We start from the raw sequence: 13,024 nt of genomic DNA on the forward strand, positions 1-13,024 counted from the left end.
CTGAATCTAGGGATACGCACTGGAGCCACATTCGTGTTTTCTCTGATTAAATTGCTCAGTCTCAGTTTATGGGTGTTTCTCGTTTCTCTCTCTTTTTTTTTTTTTTTAAAGTGAATCTCTTCCAGAAATGTTTTCAATGGGTTTTTATTTTCAAGTGCAGGCCTTTTTACCAGATGTGTGGCTGAGCGACCACAGAATGTAAATTTTACTGTATATTGCCTTTGGACTGGCAGTTTGAAAGACTACTGGGCAGTTAACATAGGAGGATTGTGTCACAAAATCCGCTTCCTTGGGATTTGATTCATATTAATTTATTTCAGAGCAAATCACACTTGGCTTCAATTGCATTTTGATGTAGCGCTACTTTTCTTGTGCATTTGTTAGGACCTGGAAATTGTGTACATTGATATGAGAAACAGGTCATCTTTAGCTATGTATATATATGTGTATGTTAATGTTCTGAGACATTGAGCATTGTCTTTGTGGGAAACAAGTTATAAGACAAGAAGCACGCTTGGAAGTTGAATAATGTGAAATCCCTCAATTACAGGAGTTAGGTTCGGAAGACGAGATGAGCTGTTTAGCAGGAGAGTTTCAAGTTAAATTTTAACCTCGGAGAATTCCCGAAATCTGCTGTGAGCAGCTGCTGGTGCAGCAAGATGTGCTTCGTGGCAGCCCCAGGCGGGGGGCCGGCTCTGGCGCCCCGCTCTGACATAGCTGTCTGCAGGGTGGGTATATTTGGAGCTGGTGGTTGCTCCTGTGGTTGTGCGTCTCGACCGGAGGAGAATGAAGAGAATATCGCTTTTTATTTGAAAAGGAAAGGATTGCTCAAGGATTGCAAAACACTTTGTTTTGGAAAAATATCATTGTTTGAAAATAGCATGGGAGCGGGAGAGGGGCTGTCTCTGGGTGCTTCTGGACCAGTTTTGTTATGGTGCACCCATGGGACAGGTCCTCCATCCCCCTCAGGACACCCGGACAGTGTGGGAGACCCATGTTACAGCCTTGCTGCAGCCCTGGCAGCATCGCTTTGTGTTGGCTGTGGGTCGTTAAATGCCTCCCTGCTGCAGGGACTTCTTGTTTCTCCTCTGTTCTTTTTTTAGCTCCAAACTTTTTATAGTGTTGTTGCTTCAGGAGGTGCTTGGATAACAAAGCAGCCAAGGGGATGGGAGGAGAGAGACCCTCTCCCAGCTTGGAAAAGACTAACAACTTCGAAACCTGACCGACCCTTCTAATCAGCACTGCTGACTGTCCTGGATGGGTGAGGGTGGCTCTGGCATGGCACAGGTGAATGTCCCATTGCTCTACCAGCCCCCAGCATGTGGACAGGATGTTCCTCTGTTGCTGCCCCTGTTGTGGGCTCCCCCCCTGGGGTTTGCCCTGCGCCGGGGGCTGTTTACCTTTCTGTGAGTGGATTTAGTGCTGCCTGGGAGAGGGGTGGCAAAGGTCCTGTTTGCACTCCCTCCTCCCCCCAGCTGAGCCAGGCTGCTCGGGGCATGCTTAAAAAGACAAAATTGACCCATTTGATACCTGCCAGTAAAAGCCTGGATGCGGTTGTCCCGTTATGATAAGGTGCTTCCAGACGGGCTTGTTTCTTTTCCACACTGCTGAACCAGATCACACTGCCCTTGTGTAGCTGTTTGCACAGCCGCTGTGCATGTGCAGTCACTGAGCTGTAGTGTGGGGGTGATGTTGCCAAAATACAGGTTCAGTGGTGGAAAGTCTCTGTGATACCTGGGCTTCTCTTCTGCACTCAGTGCTGAAGTCTCCCAGCTTTGCTTGTTCCAAAATGCCTACGAAGGGATGCAATACCGTGTTGGTTAGAGGGAAGAGACCTTCCTGGGCAGGGAAGATGGGGCATAGGGCTGTGACTGGGAGGCAGACTTAAGTTTTGGTCCCCTTCCAGGCTCAGGGCAGGGCAGGGGTGGCTCAGCATGGGAGGCAGTACAAGCCCTGAGATGGCACCAGGCAGGAGAGGTGCTGTGTGTCCCTGCACAGCTCCTGCTCCTGTCTTCAGGAGGTGAAATACGAGTTTGGATGGAAGACTTGGGAAACCAGAAGGATGGGCTCATCTTAAGAGACTAAAATGGCCTCCTGTGCTCCCCTGTTGTCCTCTGCAGCCGCATGCTCCGTCTGGGACTCCCTGGACCATCCTGGGAGGATTTTGCTTGAACAAAGCTTGTGGTGAAGAAGCTGGCTTGCAAATTGCTGAAAAGATGATGAGATTTATCTATGCTAATGTGATGAGGAGTGCCCGTGTGAACCTGCAGGCAGATAACGCCGGTGTTCACAGCTGCACCGGGTGGCAGATAGGGTTCTTGTCTGCTTTGTGGGGGGGAGGAGGAGGAATTCTTAATTTTGAGATATCCTTATCTTAATCCTTTCTCCCCTCTCTCCTGCCCCCCTTCTCGCCCCTTCCAGGGTGGGTTAAACTACTCAGCTTTGCCTTTTCCACAAATACTGACCGCCGCCTGGTTCCAGACCAGGGGAATATATGAGGGGTCTGTTCCACCAGTGGGATGTTTTTTTGGACATAGGTCACATTATGCTGGCTGAGCACAGTGCGCTGCTTGTGTGAGCTGGGTGGCTTGGACAACAGATACCCAGGCAGTTTAAAAAAAAAAAAAAAAGGGAAGAAAAAGTAATGCTTGGTGGGAGTAGCAGGCAAGGGCTTAAAAGCACATTTTTCAGGTAAAAACCTTATTTACAAGCTCGGCTGTGGTCTTAGCTCCAAGGTGATTTATTTAAGGGGAGATGAAGGTGGGACATGGGAGGTGTAGGTGGTGGTTCAGACTGTCTCTGGGGTTTGGGGGCTGTGCTCTGGTCCCAGAATTTTTCTTCCAGATAAATGCCCCTAGGTAGGTGGCAGCAATCCCAGCATCAGGCTCAGCTGTGGTGGAATCAGCAGGCTGATGTCCTGCTGCCTTGCCCTGGGAGAGGCCTGGATCAGTGCCTCTTGCTTCTCTGTGCAGCGGAAGGGATGTACATCCCCTTCTTCAAGGGGTCAAAGCCATTTCTAGAGGCTTGCTGTTGTGGCATGGGGCCCTGCTTGCCAGAGGGAGGATCTCATCTTGCAGCAGCCCGATTTCAGGGCGTTTCAAAGGTCTTGGGAAAGTTTCACCTCATGTTTTTGGTGCTAGACTTCATCTGTCTACGGTTGCGCTGCTTATTTGCCTTTCTCCATGCGATGTTTTAGGCTCAGCCGTGCGCGTTTTTGGAGGTTTGTCATATTTACACTAGCAGTTCTCAGAAAGTTCAGCTGAAAAGCAGCTTTTCTTCCTGGGAAAAGCCAGGAACCACTAATGTGAAATCTTTGTGTATAAAGTTGCCTTTCTCTGCTTATAAACAGTGGCCCTAGGATGGATGTGTGGTGGACCTGTTTAGATTTAAATCTGACCCACCTCCTTGTTTTTGGTGCTGACTTTCTCTTTGAGGAACGTGTTCTTTCCTGCCTTTTGCAATAACACGTGGTGTGAGCTTTTAACCTTCAAAATTGGAAAGTCATGTCATATTGCAGTGTCCTGCTGTAGACGGCAGCGTATGATTTTTCCCCACAATGCTGTATACACGGCTTGCTTGGGAAGTTCCTGTGTAGCCTTCCTGCCAATGGGTAGGTCAGCTGGGCAGGATGGGGGGCTATGCTGTGGGTGGGAGGGCAGACCTCAAGGTAGTGGAGATGACGAATACCATGGTTGGTTTGGCTGTCCTCTATCCTGTAGTGGAAGGAGTGTGTTTATGGCCATCTCTGGCCTTCTGAGGTTGTTGGTGGTGAGTGGAGCAAGGCTGGAAATCTGTGTGTGTGTGTGTGTGTGTCACTGAATTAATTTGGAGTGAGAGTTTTGCCAGCTTTATATGATCTCTTGGCTGTGTGCAGAAATAGAATATCCTTGGAGAAACGTCCTACCCCTGTGAGCTGGCCTCCTTGTACTGATCTTTCTGTGTCTTCTGCCAAAGCAATGTGGCTTTCTCAGGCTGGCTGGATTATAAGGATCTGATAGCTACAGAGAGCCCATCACATGTCCTGATAGCCCATGGTAAATCTGCAGGAGAGGGTGAGCCAGGAAGCCCTTGTGCATGCCTTGGCCTTGCAGCTGTGATAGAAGGCGTGAGACCGAGCTCTGATGGCTGTCCCTCCCGGAGCCCTTCATTTGGTCTTGTTTTCCCCACCCTGGTTTGCGTCAGATTGATGTGAGGTAATTATTTCTGAACCCCTTTGGGTTGGTGACTCCGGTCCAGCTGCAATTGGGAAGGAGATTCTGCAGTGAGGAGCGGAGGGAAGATGTGGAGCAGAGCCACGGCTACTCTGGTCCCATCAAAGTCAGGCTGGCTGAGAATTTGGCAATGTTGGTGGTGAAAAAAGTAAAGCCTTAGTGTGCTTTTGTGTACAGGGCTGAAAATGCCTGAGTCTGCCTTGCTTTCTCTTGTTTTTATTTTGGGAGTGTGCATCCACCTGCACAGACTGACAAAGCTGCTCTGCATCCTCTACAAGAGAAGCCTCCTAACTGAAATATTAGGTCCAAAGCTCGGACAAACTGTAGGTTTGGCTTTCTGGGGAGAGGGCTTTGCCTGTGTCTGGGCTGAGAAGCACATCCTTGTGCTGAGCTAAACTGGAGAGAAGCCTGTGGAACTGTAGGTGTGGACCAGAGTAGTGCAGTGCCTTCTCCCTGGCTGCCAAAATGTGCATCGTGTTGCTGTGAAAATGTCTTGTGGAAAACTTTCTGCATGTAAGAAATTTCATGTATGTCTGCCCAAGACCTGCTTTTGGACTCAATGTTGTTTTCTAAACAAATGAGGCTTTTTGGCCCTTGAGGGGGAATGGGGGACACTAACCATTCTGCTGCCTAGCAGCCCATCAGCCCTAGAGGAACAGCTAGCTATGAGCTGGTGAAGGAGATAATTTGTTGAGCAGGAGCTGAGCACTGAAGTGAGTAATAGCTCTCCTGAACTCTTATTTTGTGGGCCCCCTAAAAACCAATTTCCAGAGGAGCCACAGCCCCCTGCATCTCAGGCTTTAGTCTCCTGCCTCTGTGTGTGCTTCCACAGACCCCTCTAGTCGCCCCAGTACTGCAGATCACAAACTGAATATTAAATGTTTCATAAGAGCCAAACTGTCTTGGCGGGGTGGGGGGGAGTATGGATTCAAAATGCATTTGAATAATCTGGCATTTTTTATATCTTTTTCCAGTGTCTCTTAACCTGCTATAATTCTTAAGTTATCTCTACTATTACTGTGCTTGGCAAGCTCTGTAGGCAGAGGAAGTGTTTATTCATGTGGGTTTTACATAGATAAATACAGTTGTGAAGTAGTATTGACACATGGAAATGTTCATGGATGCTTAGAGAAGAATCACCTGCTTTGTGATAGCTCTGTGTCAGTTCCTTAGTTTGAATGTCTGTACAAAATCCAGTCCGAACAAAGCATCTTGTAGAAAAGGATGCATATTTCTTTGGCTTAAAAAGAAGAAAAAAACCTAAAACATACACACACGCACGCCCTTAGTAAATGTTTTGTGCACATCAGAAACAAAAGCACCAACATTTGCTTGTCAGAGCTAATAAAGTGTGCTTGGATCTTAATTTTTCTGCTTGATTTCACAAGGTAATTGAAACTTCCTTTTTTGCTGCAAGCTTTTTTCTTTTTTTTTCTTCTTTCTCCTTTAAAGTTTTTAAAAGAACATCTTTTGGTCAGTGAGTTTATGGAATTTTGCTCAGGAGGCAGATGCAGTTCGAGCTCACTGAACAAGTGGTCACTCAAAGCTCACAGGACAAGTCGCTTGTCTCTGCAAGTCATTTCTCCAAGTTGAAAAACACCTAGACCAAATAAACCTTGAACTAGAGGTTTTATAGGAGCTTTTGAGCATGTAAGTGAGGCTTTTGTAATCACGGTAACCTGATAAAACCTTAAAAAACAGGGGTCCCATAAAGAAAATAGTAGTTCCACTTGAGGTGATAAAAGCCACATCTGGCAAACTTTGCTTGCTACCTCCTGATGACCTGAGAGAGAGGCAAATAACCTCTGCTGGAGAGGCAAGGACGCTGTAGCCCTGTGCGGCGGTGCCGTGCCCAGCTGTGGGCACGCAGCCACCCAGCACCTGCCACTGGGCGGGCAAAATAGTTCATTTAAGAATGAAGCAGCGGCTTTTGAGGGAGGAACAAAGCATTTGTCAGTGGAGGAGAGGGGAAGGAGGCTGTGGTGGTGCTTTAGAGGCTGGCCGACTTGAGAGGTGTTTTCCTGCTGTTAGATGCAGCCCATCCTCTAGTTTGAGCTTGCAAATTGCACGAATATTATGTATTGTTATCCGCCCCTGAGTAAGCACGGCATATTGAGTTTTAGAGGTTAGAATAAGGAGGGGCTGCATAATTGAAAACAAACAAACAGCAAAGACGAAAAAAGAAACATAAAACAGCAAACCCAAACCCACAAATAGAAAACAGACTTTCCAGATTGATTAGTTCAAATTTGTTTATTTGAAGTACCAAAAGTTAGCATCATCACTCTTTTGGGGTGTCTCTCAAATTTGGCAATATGTTGACCATGTGTTTTCAGATGATCTTTTCACAAGAAACTGTTTTTTTCTTTTTTTTTTTTTTTGTTGGGGGGAGGGTGTTCTTGCCTTAAACATTGAATTGAAAGGAGTAGGGCAGACTGCGGATACTAATTTGCAGTCTTGACATGCAGGTGCTGTTCTTGAAGGAATTATGCTCTGTAAAAACTTCTGTTTCAGGGAGGATTTTCCTTGGGTGTGTTAAAGAGCACTGAGCGTTTCCTGTAACTTCTAAGACATGCTACTGTTAACTTTTTTTCCGTGTCCCTGCTGGAAGCAGGTTTAAGAACAATAATGCACTTACTGGCTTCAGGAGGAAGTGAAGAACTGAAATGAGCTGCTGATAAGGTCTAATTTTACTTTTGGTTCTCAGGGTGTTAGGACTGGAAGTTGTTTCCTACCTGCAGTAACAGGTCGGTAGCTCAGCTGTAATAATTCACATATTTGGCTGAAACACCACTAAGCCCCCAGATGGAGGAATTACAGCTTCAGCCTATTAACTGTTGGCCATCAATGAGCCAGGTATAAATGCCGTGATTGTGCTTGAAATTTCTAAGCTGAATCCTCTGTATTTGATGTAAGAACGTCTCCTAAGGAAAATCAGTTAACTTCTCAGGGTTTTCACCTTTCCTCTTTGGGACGGAGTAGTACACTTCAGGTCATGCTGATACCATCTCATGCATTTGTGCTATCAAAGCTGGTGGAAGTTCCCAGCCGCTCAGGCAGCCCAGCTCCGATGTTCTCTCACATCCAGGCGCCTTGTTTATCTTTGACCAGAGGCTTGGATAAACTTCCAAAATAAATTAACATAGCAGTCCGCTCAGTCTCCTTTGGCGGAGGTTTTGCGGAGTGACTCAAATGTTATAAATATGAAAGCAGCTAGACTTCAAACACTTCTCTCGGACAAAGTTTTCACAGTTGTCTCCTATAGCGTCAAAGGAGAATGTTTCCTTGAAGCAAATCTTTATTTTATTTAATACTCCCCCCACCCCCCCCCCCCCCACTTTCTCTATTCGCTTGCCTCTGGCCTGCACTCTCGCTTCACACCTGCCCTTCTGATGAAGAAGTAATGAGCAGAGATGGATCGGTGTGCCAGGACTGCAGCCCTTTGGGCTGGTGCAGCTCGAGCAGGAACCAAAGGTCAGGCTGCGGGCGGCGGAGGCTGGGCCTCCCTGTGCTTGGGCAGCGCTCGCTTGCATGCAGGAATGCGGTAACAGGATTTAAAGGAAGCATACAGAACTAACGAGGATTAAGGCTAATTGTCTGCCCTGTTCCACGAAGGGTGGCAGGATGTGGCCATGCGGGGAGTGATGCAGTAGGAAAATCCAGCGGTTATGGTCTCTTCACGGAGGACATGCGTAGGCTTGGTAGGTTTGCTCTGTGTGAAGGAATGGAAAGTAGTAGCTTGGAAAGAGGGGGGGGAAAAAAAAAGAAATAAAGGTTCAGTTCTTCCTTCTCAAAGGTTTTGAGCATGTTGGAGCAAATATTTCTGCAGCTGGTAGCAGTACTCCAAGTGGATGATTCTCATCATGCCTGGGCTCTTTTTTCTTTTTTGCTGGTGTTGCAGAGCTGTCCCTCTGTGGGGAGGTGATGTCCCTCGGCTGCTAGGCTGTAGTGGTGGGGCTCAGCGCCAATGGAGGCCTCTCACTGATGGACCCTGTGTGCCAGCAAGTTCGTTTTGAGAAAAGACACGATGCTGTCAGAGGTGTTTTGGGGACCTTGCCTTCCCTTGCAGTTCAGGCTGGTGGCTCTAGTCTTGCAGAGGCCTCTGGTATCCCTCGGCTTGAATAAGTGGGGATTTGTGAGTGGATGGGCAGCATGCATGCATACGTTCATTCCTCCTTGGTTCTTGGGCTTTAACCACTTTGAATAATGGCACCTAAAGCTCACTGTTTTGTCTCTTTGGAGTCTCTTAGTGGATGAGGCAGATGTGTGGTGGCAGGGGAGGGTGCCCTGTTTTCTAGCATGGGATGGCTTTTAGGTTACAGCTGGACTTGGCTACACTTGAAGCCTTAAAGCTTTTCATCTTTTTGTTTATACTTTCCCCAAGCAAGTCAGCGATGCTCTTGCACATAGAGAAGATGGAGCGTTTCCCCTCAGTAGAGAGCTTTTGCTCACCTCTGTTTTTCCCCAGGGAAGGGTGGTTTTGGGTGCTGTGGCACGAGTGGCCAGTAGCTCATCCGGGTGCAGAAGCATGCCCCTCTGTGTCACCTGTGACTTTTGGGTGGCCCTAGCTGGTCCTGTCTCTCTGCAGAGCCCCTGCGTGCCCTCCCTGAACAAGACCAGCCCTGTGAAAGGCGGGGTGGATTAGTACATACTCAAGGATGGAAAAAAAATTACCCTGCCATTTTTCATGTGTTAGTGTATTTGTAGGCTGCCCTTTAACACAGTGCTTTGCAGTTTGGTGTAGGGGCTTCTGTTTTTGTCCCCCTCTAGGAATTTTTGTTGCGGAACTGCTGCAAGCTCTGCAGTCTCTATTACAGGTCTTGCAACAGAGAATTAATCTCTCTGGAAGTTAACTAACGTCTTTCTCTCCTTCTCCAATTTATAGATTAGATTATTGTTTGTATAAAGTCCAGGGTATTTTTTTTTTAATTTTACATTAAGTCAAAAACAGGAAATGGTGGCTGATTTTCATGAGCTTTGTTTCTTATTTAAGGGATTACAAACATCTTTGGGGGCTTTCTTACATTTTTGCTTTTTGCTGCTGACTCACATGCCGCTATTACTTCTGTTCCTTTTGGTGCACTTCAGCACACGGACACGTTAGCTCCATTTTGAGTGATGGTGTGTGCTGGTTTTTGCTTCAACAGAACTTCACTTCTTTTGAGCCCGTGTGGCATCTGAGGGGCAGGGCACTGGGGGGCTGACCGCAGGGGCACGGCACTGCCAGAGCTGAGCCGAGCCAGCAGATGACCGGGCTGCTGGCACACACCGGACAGGCTGGGTGCATCTCACAAGAACCTACTGTCCGATTCTGAAGCATGGTTTTGTGCATCAAGGCTGGAATCAGCTATGTTTATAAAGGGGGGGGGGGGGAAGAAGTGGAAGAGCTGTTGCCAACGGTGTATTCCTGTTTTCTGCTGCCTGCCTGCGTGTGGTGCCACCCTGAACCGGCGAGCATCCCGGGGGGTGCGTGCTGGTGGGTCCGGGCAGCGCAGGAGGAAAGGAGCTGGAAGTGTCACGGGAAAATATTGTTAGGAATGAAAAATATTCTAGTTCACAAAAGTGTTTGTGGCAGAATCCGTTTGGGTTAAAAGCTGCTTTTTTGGCAAATATCCTGAATCTTTATGGAAAAAAACAGGCAGTTTTTTGGCTTTGTTTGCCTTCTTAATGGGGAATTTGAGGAAAAAATGAGAAGTCTTACAAAGAAAGTAACTGTCTCCAAGCCAGATCTCTTCTATTTACTGTTCCTTATGCCTGAGGTTTCAGTAATTCTGTGTATTTGCTGTTCCCAATGGATTCTCTTTTTTTTCTTCCCAATTTAATTGCATAAAATCATACTCAGTGGTGATTTGATTTTTTTTTTAGGGTGGTGGGGATGTGTGTTACCCCTTTAAGATCTGCTGGACAATTTTGTTGAATTAAGAAGTCTGATTACTGACTGTACACAGCTTTTTAATGGGTTTTATCACGACTATCTATTCTTGCCTTTTAGCGTACCCAGTATTACCAGCTGAAAGTGTCTGGCTCTCTAGTTGTTCTTAGTGGCCGGTGGAGGGACAGGGCCACTGCCTGTCTCAGCAATCCTGGAGACAGCTCTCCTGTGCCCTGTGTGCCTTGTCTTCCTCGCCTGAGAAGCTTTTGTTTGTTTTTCCATCACAAATTGCCCGTTGTGTAACACATCTCTCATAAGCCATGTATACAGAGATGCATTATGAAAACTATTTCATGTCTAAAGAATTCAGTGATAATAAGGAGAATTTGCATTTCCCAGGTTCTCACTCAGCAAAGTGAAGTGGGTTTTTTTGGTTTTGTTTTTTTAATTAAGAAACAACTCTTGGTTTTCATTGAAGGTTTCTGTCTTAGCAAGAGCCAGAGAGAATCCTCTAGTTAACCAGAGCTATTTTGCTCCCCAGGCTTGCTTAAATAATAAGTTTAATTATGTAGTGTTGTTTTTTTCTTCTCCTTGACTTATTTGTATATTCAGGTCTTTGTGTGGTTTCTCTCCCTTTTGATGTTTGCAGAAATGCATTATCTTCATCTGTCTGGTTTATGTTTGGTGTGCCACTAATTGACTCAATATCCTGTTTGTGGAAACGAAAGTACTCTATCATAGCAGAGTTTTCCAAGGTGTAAAACCCTACAATACTCAGGCCACCCTGCTGGAGAGGAAGTCACTGTAGAAACGAAATTGCAGTGGTGTTTTTCCTCAGGTAAACAGGTTTTTGACTTGGAGCTGACTTGTGGGGCTGCAGATGGCATTTGTGCAGGGTGCCGGAGGCCTTCAGGTGAGGCTGGGGCAGCTTTTGGTGGCCTCCATAGGTGCATCTGGACCTCACTCTTGCCCCAAGACAGAGCCTGGCAGGGTTAACTGGTTATGCTTCAGAGGCAGCTGAGGAGACAGGCAGGCTTTCCTCTTGTTTTGGTTGAAGAGCTGCATTAGTATCCTGGGATGCCCTGTAGTCACTTACGTTGGCCTCAGTGGCAGTGGCCTAGGCTTGGTTGTTCAGGGACGTGGCCCCGTCATCAACTGGAAGACGAGCACTACTGTCACAATTTGGACTCAGACGGGTAGAAGGCAAGGGCCCGCTTTGTGTCCTAAGTTGTTCTTTCCAGAACAAAATTAAGGCTCCTAATGTGCATTTGCCTTAATGTACACGCACACACATAAATCTCTCTTGTTCTTTTCGGTCCCTGACCCTCTTGGCAGTAAATTTGTGAACCTGAAGCTGTCAACAAAGCAAAATGGAAAAATAAAAGTTAGACAGACCTTGGTTGTGTACATACCTACAGTTACTTAAAATATCACACGATGGAAATAATTAGGATTATTTGTTGTGTTGAGCAGAGGTATGTCACTGAGGTATTGTGTGCGCTGGCATTCCCCACGCCTGCAAGATGGATTAGCAGCTGAGTTAACAGATGCAGTAAAGCTTGACCGAAAATAGTTCACTGTTGTTAAGCGTAGGTGAAAGGGCTTTGGTTTGGGTATCAAAGAGTGTGTTTTGACTACTTGACAAGTTTGCAAAAAATCATTTCAATATTATAAGCTTTCTCTGTGAGTCTGGGGAATTTTTCTGTGCCATTAGAGTAATCAGCAAAAAGCTGAAACACACATTGATTAATAACCTAAGTGGAAGCGCATGGGAAACAAGTGGCTTTAATATTAATAAGGCAAATAAACCATTTATATAAAACGGCTGCTAATTGAGTGGGATGTTAAATACACTGCATGCTGGCATACGCTGCCAAATTTCTGTACTTTCATAACCCGGCTATGTGTGAGCATGTCTTCTGGCTTTAAAAACTGCTGGGTGGCTGGAAGAAGGGGTGGACAAACGGCTGTGGTGGCTGGATGGAGGGCAGGGCTTTTGGGGCTGTGAAAGGGCTGGCACCTGGCCCGAGGGTGATGCTGGCTGCAGATCTGGCTGCAGACCACGGTGAGGATCTGGGTTTGGGTTTGCTTCTTCTGGTGCCTTTTGGGTTTCAAATCCCAGGAAGAATTGCGAAAGGAGAAGAAAGGAAAGCTGCGTCTGGTTGTGTGATGGTGGCCTTTAGGATGGGAAGCGATTCACATCAGAAATGGGGCTTGTCGTTTTCTGTCTGACGGTGAGAAATATGGGTAGGTGGCTGCACGCAGCACTCTTGGTGGAAGTGAGCAGGCTACATTTGAAATTGTGGTAGCACCATGTGCTCAGGAGCATCGCGGGAGATGTGGTCTGAATGTCCCAGCCTGGTCTGACCCGCTGTGACCAGAAGGTACTGGCAGCGCTGCATCATCTGCAGGATGAGAGCTCAGAAACTTCTAATTCCACTGCCCATGGTGGACGCGTTGCCTCCGTTAGCAGGATCTCAGTGCTGTTTTACATCTCTTCCTTCCTGGCACGCGACCATCTCTGCAGGAGTATCCTCCCTAGGAAAATAAACACAAGTGCCGCAGCAGCACTGCCTTAAAGCAAGCAGAGAAGTCTGACCAAGCGTTGGAAAAGGAAAGCTCGGATAAGAGCCATCAACTAAAAATTCAAGTTTGCTGCTTATACTAGGCAACATGCATGCCTTGAAGCATTGTGCATATGTGAGGCAGTCTGGGAGGATTCTCTACGGTTGCTTTGGGGGTGTGGTATACCCCAGAGCAGGATTTTTTTTTTTTTCCCCCTCCCTTTGGTATTTGCAACTTAATGTCATTTCACCTACAAGTATTTCAGTGCCAAGCCACTATGTGTTTTTGTAGCGCTTTTCATCAGTGAATATCTAAAAGCACCACAGGCAGTGACCAGAGCGACCCAGCCTTGCTGTGGCTGGGGCTGTGCTGTATG

At 46.8% G+C, this 13,024-nt stretch overlaps 1 protein-coding gene across 1 annotated transcript in view; it reads left to right on the forward strand.

The window, feature by feature from the left end:
- The window catches only part of GPC4 (glypican 4), a 67,906-nt gene that overhangs the window by 11,860 nt on the left and 43,022 nt on the right, over positions 1–13,024 (forward strand). The window lies entirely within an intron of this gene.

Source organism: Cygnus olor, chromosome 13 (genome assembly GCF_009769625.2).
Source record: "Cygnus olor isolate bCygOlo1 chromosome 13, bCygOlo1.pri.v2, whole genome shotgun sequence".
NCBI classification, from domain to species: Eukaryota; Metazoa; Chordata; class Aves; order Anseriformes; family Anatidae; genus Cygnus; species Cygnus olor.